The 9732-nt window shown below is 42.2% G+C and overlaps 1 pseudogene across 1 annotated transcript; it reads right to left on the minus strand.

The window, feature by feature from the left end:
* Positions 1–102: 102 nt before the first annotated feature.
* LOC308368241 (torsin-1A-like) lies at positions 103–7187 on the minus strand (annotated as a pseudogene). Its single transcript has 5 exons — positions 6985–7187; positions 2770–3035; positions 2480–2655; positions 1481–1608; positions 103–344 (listed from the first exon to the last, which is right to left on the minus strand). The product of its transcript is annotated as a torsin-1A-like (transcript).
* Positions 7188–9732: the final 2545 nt, after the last annotated feature.

The raw sequence follows: 9732 nt of genomic DNA on the forward strand, positions 1-9732 counted from the left end.
TTCTTCTCAACTGTGTTTGAGAATGAGGCCCAATATGCCCCAACACCTCCTGCTCAGATAGGAAGTCACTTCTTACAATGAACTCCTCCCAGTCTGTAGGCATTAAATGTATTCATTCAGTCGGCTTGAGATCAACATGCAGCCCATAGTGGAAAAGGGGCGATGCTCTTTGGAGAAATAGCATTCTTGGGCCATGTTCTCCACCACTTCCTTGTCTGGCTTCATTCCCCTGGCGATCATCTCAGCAAGGCCACACTGAATCACGTGCTTCTGCTCCAGAGGCAGGAAAGGCACATAGACGTCCACCAGGTTCTTGCTAATCAAATTGGAACGCCAGAAACCATCTAGGAGGAAACAGGGTAGAAAAACGAGAGAAAAGCCAAGAGATCAATTCTCTCTCATAACTCAGTGAGAAAAAGAGAATGAAAATGACAAAAACAGGACAGTAGGGATGCAACTAAACCGATACCAGTATCGGGCGATACTTCCTTAAAAAACTCGTACTCGTTTTTGAGTTGCCGATACCAAGCACCAATACCACTCAACAGTATTTCACTGCATCAAACTGGTTGCGCTATGCAGACACAAAATGTGATTTGTTGTCCTACCTACCTTTCCTACCATTCTCTGCCAGACTAATAAGTCACTTATTTTCCGTCTTGTTTTTAGTGATGGGCAAATTAAGCTTTGGTGAAGCATTGAACCATTTAGGCAATTTGTTTCAAATCATAACTGATGTCTGGCAAAAGAAAAAAACGCGCACGCACACAGAGAGAGAGAGAGGTAGAGAGAGAAACTTATAGTGCCACATACTGTAGGTTAAGTGATTATTTGTGTACTTGAGCAGGAGACTCTTTTGATCCTTTAGTAACTGAAATTTGCTCATGTGCTAATCCATTAATAGTTCTGTTCACTTTTTGTTAAGCAGACTGTTGTTAACTATACAGCAAATTGAATGCCTTTATCTGGTTATATTTGCATTTTGTCTGTGATGATATTGTCTCTTTGAAGGCTTTTTTTTGTTAAAACTAGAAAGCTCTGTTTATTTTTGACTTGGGATAGCCTTCTGTTCATGTTGTACTGTAGGCTTGACATAATCTGCAGAGGATAAAATAAAATCTGCCTCCAAATAAATTGCACTTTCATGGAGACCAAATCTAAGAAGTATCTGTATCGGTACTCGGTACACAAGTACACAAATAAAAATACTCGTACTCGTATCGGTTTGTAAAAAAGTGGTATCGGTGCATCCCTACAGGACAGTAAAGACAACAAGATCAAAGACCTGGTCATGACATTGAAATGGAATACTTAAATGAGAGAGGGTCCAACTAAGCAAACACGTGTTTGAATGCATCAGAAATGCTTCAGAAATTATACTTTTCTTTCACTCTACACTACTTATTAAATTCCTCTTTGGTTCATCCCTGTATGCATTCCTCTTGCTGAGAAAATGACAGAAAAAAAAAGTGTGGCGTACTCTGTTTGTGGTTGAAGGCCGAGAGGCTGATTGCCATCTCCAAATCCTTCAGCTCGATCTCCTCTCGCTCCCAACCCTTCTCCCAGAAGTCCAGGGCCACCTCTGCGATCTTCTCTCCACCTTCATAACTGGACATTACGCACACATGGAAAAAGGACGCAAGCATTTAGTACATGAGGAGGCAATCCATGTTAAAGTACGACTCTCAACACACAGTTTTTAAAGTCAGCCAAATAAAACTACAACTGACTGTACTTTTGCCCTGAAGGTGTATAGTCAAAGATTTTGGAAGAAGGTCGTGAAGCCCTAGCACGCATGCTACCTTGGCTGACAGACGACGGATGTGCATATTCTTATTATCATTTCCTGTATGGCACTGTTTGTACTGCTAGATGTTAGAGAAACAAAACATTTGTTGGTCTCAGAATTGAAAGTAACTGAATATGAAAGAGAGTGCCTTATTGTGAATTAACATTATGGACATCATCTGATTGCAGGCATAAGCTTAAGGCAAGTACAGTGGTCTAAATTGTAGTATAGAGACAATTGAACTGGTGCCATATGGTCAGCATAGTCCGTTTACTTAAACACATGGAGCCTTTTTCCAGAGAGCCGGACAAAGGTGCAAAAAACTATTGTGAATAACTGACGAAGTAGGATTATTTATATGCATGCATATATCTGTTAGAAATACAATAATTACTGTCTTTACATCAATCATAAAGAAATCCACGTTACAATATGTTGTATATGTGTTTGTATGCATCAAAGTAATCAAGATCTCCGATTCTCACCAGAGTGTAGTTCTGCAAAAGCTGCCTGTTCACAGTCTCCAAAACTTTATTTATATTTCACTTGAACAGATCATTTCCTCTGTTGACATGAATTTGAAATCATTCACCTTCACAAGACAACTGTGTGGAATACAGATCAAATGTGGGTGAAACCATCTTCCAGGCTAAATGAAACCAAACTCGAGAGAACTGAAGTTTAACACACCTGAGAAAAATGAAGATGGCCTGCCTATAAGAAACCCCATCCAGATGATCGTAGTAGTCCAGGTATGGCTTGATGATGTCAATCAGGCCAGGCTGCATTTTGTCCATCTGATCAAAAATGAACATGGAGCGTGGACACTTTGTGACGTTCCCTTTAATCCACATCTGTAGCTGCTCCTATCCAAAAAAAAAAATCAACATTTGAAATTACATTTGAACATGAAGCCAGCACTCAACCAGTATGTCAGTTCATTTGTGGAGGTAAGCTCGATGCTTGCATCACTCCCTTACTTTGTACGTTTCCAGATGCTTCTGGTGGTGGAAGTGTGCGATGGCTGCGAACCGATGCACAAATCTGCTCTGCATGCCCTTGTGGTAGATGCTCTCAGCGATCAACTTGCTTGTCAAGGTTTTTCCTGTGCCTGTCCAGCCATGCAGAGAGAGGACCAGGGGTTTCTTGGGGTTCGGGTTTTGCATGTATCCGGTCACCGTTTTCAGGATTACCCGGGATGCCACATGCTGGCCAAAGAGCTCCTTGTTCAAGGCCTCCTCCAGATCTGCGTTTAGAAAAATTAACATCACACCTCACCTCAGAGTCTTACTTTTTGCAGTCATATCTTTTGAAAATCAAGATTATATGGTTATAGAACAGGCCAGGGGGTCTGAATGTTGCAAATGTTCCATTGATTTGAATGGGCCACAGTGAAATTTTATTTGGCCTGCCAAATAATATCTTATGTCTATCAGTGCTCGCCTGCCGTGGCCGCCGGTATGTTGCATGCACCACTAATGCTGCAAGTCCCACAATGCCCTGCCACCAAACCTACATCAATTTAGGCACGCAAGCCGAGCCCTTGCCCCAATGTCTGCAGCCTCATCACCAGAAGACAAAGTTTAGTTTGTGGCCTGTCTCTATCCCCCACAAAAAATGGACAAAAGAAAGGTGGGCTTTGAAAACAGGAAATTATGGGCAATAACTTATAGGCCAAAGCTTTAGGCTGCTTGTCCAAGATTCAATATGCCTTAAACTTAATATTGAATATGTCCATCCCTGAACTTGGACGCAGTTATTAATTTTGGCCCTCTGTGTATTTGAGTTTGACAACCCTTTGAATTAGATAGCATTCACATCCTTCAAATGTTATTGACTGTCTCAATTAATGAAACCAGGTACAGGCATGAACAGACATGTCGTAAATCTGATGCATTCTGCAGCTCTGAATAAGTAATTACCTTAAGACGTTTAGTGTGGAAACTTTGTCAGGATAAAAATGTAAAATAGAGAGAGAGAACTGTAGGACTTATATACCATTGTGTGCATAAAAGGACACACAACGGGTGAAGAAAACCTCTAAACTGACAGACTAACGTTTAGTAACACAGGTCGAATTTAGCTTTTCTTCTATTACGGTTTGATAAGAGAACGAGAGAACGCAGACATAACGCTAGTGTACTGAGGATTGTATCACTGAATGAATCAAAACTGAAATTAAAAAAGCACTTTCATTCTATTACATTGTGGCCTTTAAGGCTGCACTGTTCGATGCCACCGGGTCTCTACAAAACACAACTGGTAATAATAATGACAGTTTTGTATGAACTTACTAGAAGAGTTAAATCTGATCCAATTTTCATCGCACGTTTCGTACAGATATTTATACAACATATTTCCAAAGTAACAAGCGCCGGCGGCTCCAATTGATATTGTTGATATTGGTTCGAAGGCATCCACAATGAAACTTGTTAGCAAAATACAGCTCAAAAGTGTCATGCACATGTGTCCCATTTCAGTAATGAAATAATTTATACGTATATCTAGTCAGTATTAACAGTTAATGTAGCTAGCTAACAACACTGCCTTGCACCTCTCGCCAACGACAACTCGTTCACGTCCTTAACTACTCTCTATCAGGAACCTATGTTCACTTCCGTATCAAACGCAGACAAAGCACAAACTAAGCTTATCTCAGCAAGAAAGTTTAAAGTTCAAAGTTCAAGTTTAAAGTACTTTCTTTGTCATTGTCACAACGACAACGAGACAGAGGCAGCAACAGACAGCTAAAAACTTAAGTTGCGGTGGACATTATCTGCCACAGTTAAATAATAATAAATAACAATTACTAAAGAGATATACAGTATCGAGTATAAAAAAGCAATATCAGTGTGAGGGACCGCTCGGTCACCCCACGTTATTGGGATGTGGCAGCTGAAATGTCAGTGGTGAAGAGGAACAAACCACGGTCCACAAGATGATTTGGGCTATTTGGGTTTATTTGGTTCCGTACCAAACATATATACAAAAACAAACAAGCATAAATCAGTACTTAAACAGCACTTGAAACTATCTTACTAGTCTGAATAACAAAGCAACAGTATTCCAAAAGTATTCCATACAGTATTTCCACAAAGCATGTACTTCACCTTACAGTAAGTACGCATAAGTCCTACAATGATCATCATAAATAATACCCACCACAAAGTTCATGTTGATGGTCACGTTGGAAAGGGGAATTCACTTTTCCACATTTCCCTCCCCTTCTGGAGTCTCACCACAAGGGTGGCGGGACAAAAAGTCGGCCACAATGTTTTTCTTACCAGCCCGGTACCGCACGGTGAAGCGGTATGGCTGCAGTGCCAAAAACCAACGGGTAATCCGGGCGTTGGAGTCTTTCATTTTCCCCAACCACTGCAAGGCGCGGTGGTCACTTTCAAGGGTAAAGTCTCTCCCTAGAAGATAATACTCTAAGCTGTCAAGTGCCCACTTGACTGCCAGGCACTCCAGCTCAAAGGCTGTGTACCTTGTCTCCTGAGGGAAAAGCTTGCGGCTTATATAAGCCACAGGTTTCTGGTCCTCCCCCTCTCCTTGGAGCAGCACCGCCCCAAGGCCGACCCCTGATGCATCTGTCTGCACCATGAAGGGTTCTTCAAAGTTCGGACTCTGGAGCACAGGGTCCGTACTGAGCACCTCTTTTAAACCCAGGAACGCCATCTCCTGGTCCTCTCCCCATTGGATCTGGGTGAATCCAGTGTTTCGTGTTAGGTCTGTCAATGGTGCCGCTCGTGTGGCGAAGTCTGGCACAAACCGGCGGTACCAGCCAACCAACCCAAGAAAGGACCGGACGTCCTTCTTTGTCTGGGGCCGTAGACAGGCCTGCACCGCCTCGACCTTGTCCTTCTGTGGCCGGATCACTCCTCGGCCCAGAACATGTCCCAGGCATCTCACCTCCTCCTGAGCAAGTGCACATTTCCTTGGGTGGACAATCAAGCCGGCCTGCTTAATCCGCTGCAGAACCTCACCTAGATGACGTAGATGCTCCTCCCAGGTGTTGCTGTACACCACAATGTCATCTAGGTAGGCTGCAGCAAAGGAATCCGTGCCAGCCAAGACTCTATCCATGAGTCTCTGGAAAGTGGCTGGCACCCCCTGGAGGCCAAAGGGCATCACCAGGAAATGGAATAGCCCCTGTGGGGTCCGGAATGCAGTGTAGGGTCTGGCTGCCTTGACCAAAGGCACCTGCCAGTAGCTCTTACATAAATCCAATGTCGTGATGAACGACTCTTTCCCCAGGCACTCAATTAGATCCTCCAGCCGGGGCATTGGGTACGCGTCAAACTGGGACTGCGCGTTCACACGCCGAAAGTCAATGCAAAACCGCATAGTGCCATCCTTTTTTGGTACTAGCACCACTGGATTGCTCCAATCACTGGTGAACCTCTCGATGACGCTCAAGAGGCAGCTGACCAATGTTGTCCCTGTCGAACCGTGCATAGAACTGATTCAGCTCTTCAGTCAGGGTAGCACAGCTGGTCGGGGGGGATGACGCATTCCCTTTGTAGTCCGAGAATGCTCTTATTCCCTCCCATACACCGGATTGGTGTGAGTGTGGAAAAGTTGCTCAACACGTTGGTGGTGTTTGGCTTTCGCAGATTTTATGCCTCTCCTCAGTGCTGCCCTGGCTACACTGTACGCTGGTGCATCACCTGATCTGTAGGCTGCATCTCTGGCCTTCAGTAGTGTACGGACCTCTCTGCACATCTATGGCTTTTGGTTGGGGAACACTCTCACAGTCCTCCTCCTTGTGACATTGTTCACACAGAAGTTGATGTAGTCCATTACTGAAGATGTGTATTCCTCCAGTGCCATTTTTGGGTCGTCAGAAGCCTCTAGGCTGTTAAATATTGTCCAGTCCGTGCTGTCAAAACAGTCCTGTAGCGGAAGGATGGCATCCTCATTATGGACTTGGTGGCAGGTCTTATCGCTCTGATTCTTTTTTGGTATGAGGGGTACAGGAACAGTGAGAGGTGGTCAGACAGGCCTAGATGGGAGTCAGACTGTACTTTGTAAGCCTTAACAAAATTAGTGTACACCTGGTCTAATGTTACACGGCCTCTTGTTGCACAGGTCACGTTTGGATGGAATGTGGGGAGCACAGATCTGAGATCACAATCACCTAAATCAAACAATCACCTAAATCAATGAATGCAAAATAGTCCCATCCCACTCACGTGTCTTATTAAAGGAGATCAACTTTGGCGGACAGCATTCATGGAAATAGTAAATCAAGTTTGGGGATAGCTGGCAAGAAAGCCAGTGAGAGCTGCTGCCATGACCACAGCTATGCTTGTAGAACAAGCCTTGTACTGATGGGCTCCATCACAGCTGCTACGTTTAAAAACAATCATACCACTAATGCTGAACATAATTTCATTCTCGGCCACAGGCCACTTCTGTCGACTATGTACTTATGAAAAGCGCACGTTGTTCTTCGACGCTTATTTGCAGTCTATTTTTTTTAAAGTTACGGTCCTTTACGTCCATGGATCTGATCATTTAACACATTATACAAAGAGAGCTTGTACTTGTACAATACTATAGTTTTAGCTGTCTGTTGCTGCCTTTACTCAGTCCTAATGAATCACACCAAAAAGTGTAGCACACCACACTACTTCAGCTGAAAGTCAGCCAACAAAAGTTGAAAAAAATGGTATGACACATCAGTACATTTCATTTTTTTTTTATGTTATAAACAGAACATTTTCAAATACAATACATGCCACTTAGGGATGGGGGGGGGGGGGATCGACATTTCTGTAGCCTACTTTTAATTATTTTATTCAAGGCGGCAAAAAAACGTTGCTTCTTATAATCCTACAGATGGCGCAACGCATTCTATTCGTTCTTGAGTTCCTTCCGGTTAGAAGTTTAGCTTCACACGTAGACGTAGTAGATAGATAGGAATACAATCAATCAATTTGTTTATTTGATCAAGAGGCTATTCAAGGCTATTTAACCTAAAGAAGGCAGTTACGTATCAAACATAACATTGACAATACATAAATCAAAAATAAAATACAATCCCAATATACAAGTTCTACTGCTTACCCACTAATGATCACATATTAACCATGTTCTCAGATTTCTTTTAAATGAGGTTGATTCTCTAATGTTCTGTGGGAGATGGTTCCATTGCTGGGCTGACCTAACTGAGAAAACCGACTGTCCAGTGATTACTAGGTGTAAAGGTATAAAAGACAGATACATATTACTTACAACAGCTTTAGACATGTCCTTGAATTCGTGAAGCCGTTGATAGATTGGTACCAGAAGAGCACTCACAGGCAATAGAGAATTCTTATGCAGAATAATTTAATGGGGTCATGCCAGTTCGTTAGACTTAAATTTATATGACAGGGGTCACTTTAACACAACTCTTAACAGCTCTGCATGTCTGTCTTTGGCATGGTAACACGCTCCTTGTTATTCTCCAGCTAAATCGGTGTCAATATGTCACTGTGTGGGCACAGGCATGTGTGCAGTATTTAGCTGGTAATCCTGTAGTCATTTATCTCCTCAAGATCACACGTAGTACTTTTGCACCTGTCAGTGGATGTCTACATATGATGAGAGCTAAAGTATTGTCTGTGTATCGATTTGAGATTTTATTACCTGAACCATTTAGAACAGCAACTCAGTGGAGCTCTTTGGGTTCGCATGGTACTTTCACATCAGCAGGAAAAGTTGTTATTCAGAGAAGATTTCTGACAAGCTTAACTTTGGTGTACCCATTCACATTGGATAAATATAACAAACAATCCCAAACAATCATCCAATCTACTTGCCTATCTGGGTATGACATGCAAAAAAAGCAAGAATGGGAAAACATTTGAGGAAAATTGACTAAAGACCTGTATGAATTTTGGTATCAGTTTTTTCATTGGTAAGCCAGTTGCAGCCCTACAACTGATTGGCCTGGTCACGTACATTCTTCATATTAACCAGTTGTAGTGTAGCAATGTCAAGCATGTAAAACTATCTGAGTTGGCAGCAGGTGTGGACTATAACGTTTGAATGTTAAAGACATTTGAGCTGTTTAAGACAAGTTTAACAACACAAGGTCATATTATTTACAGTTGAAATGATGTATCCATGTTTTCTTCAAAAGAAGGAAGTTATGAAGCACTGCGAAATAAAGTGATCATTAACAGGTCATCATTCAACTGAACACAACGGAAAGTACAACTCATCGAACAGATATGGTATTCAAATGTAGTTCCTTACCTAATTCTGTTTACTAAAATGTTAAATGGAAAATCCTATGATGTATATTAAAAATGCACCTTTCATATTCCCCCAGAAATATGGGTGTGTGTAGTGGTTGTGAGAGAGTGGGTGGATGAGTCATGGGGGTGTGTGTGAGAGAGTGGGTGGATGTGTGTGTGAGGAGTTTGTGGTAAGGTGGGTGGTGTTCACATGTCATGGTATCCTTACACTCATACAGGGAGTGGAATAGCACCTGCTCTGTGCTGGATTGTTGAGATATCATGACGTGAAGTTCATCCAAAAGAATGAAGTATACACATACAGGCAGAGAGTGTCCGGTGTCTCATGCTATGTTGTGCCTGTCAAGGGTATATTCGTCATTTTAAAGGTTACTAGGGTCTTTAAAGAAAACAGCATTCTTTCTCTTATTCCTGCTCTCTATCTACATTTCATTCTGTCTATTTAGAGCCCTCTTTCACATGATACACGCACGTATTTTCATGGGTTGTTCATTACATCACTACTATGACAACCTTAAGACTGGTTCAGTCTTACTGCAGCATACTTCACGTGTGGACTCCATTTCAAGTTGAGAAAATATATCTTAAGGCTTTGTAACTGAGAGACTGACTAAATTGTATTCTATTTAGAAAGGCGTTTCTTACTTTTTAAATGTATTTTATTTTAGGTTGTTTTAACCTCTTACTATGTAC

This window comes from Sprattus sprattus (genome assembly GCF_963457725.1).
Source record: "Sprattus sprattus genome assembly, chromosome: 7".
In the NCBI taxonomy this organism is placed as follows: Eukaryota; Metazoa; Chordata; class Actinopteri; order Clupeiformes; family Clupeidae; genus Sprattus; species Sprattus sprattus.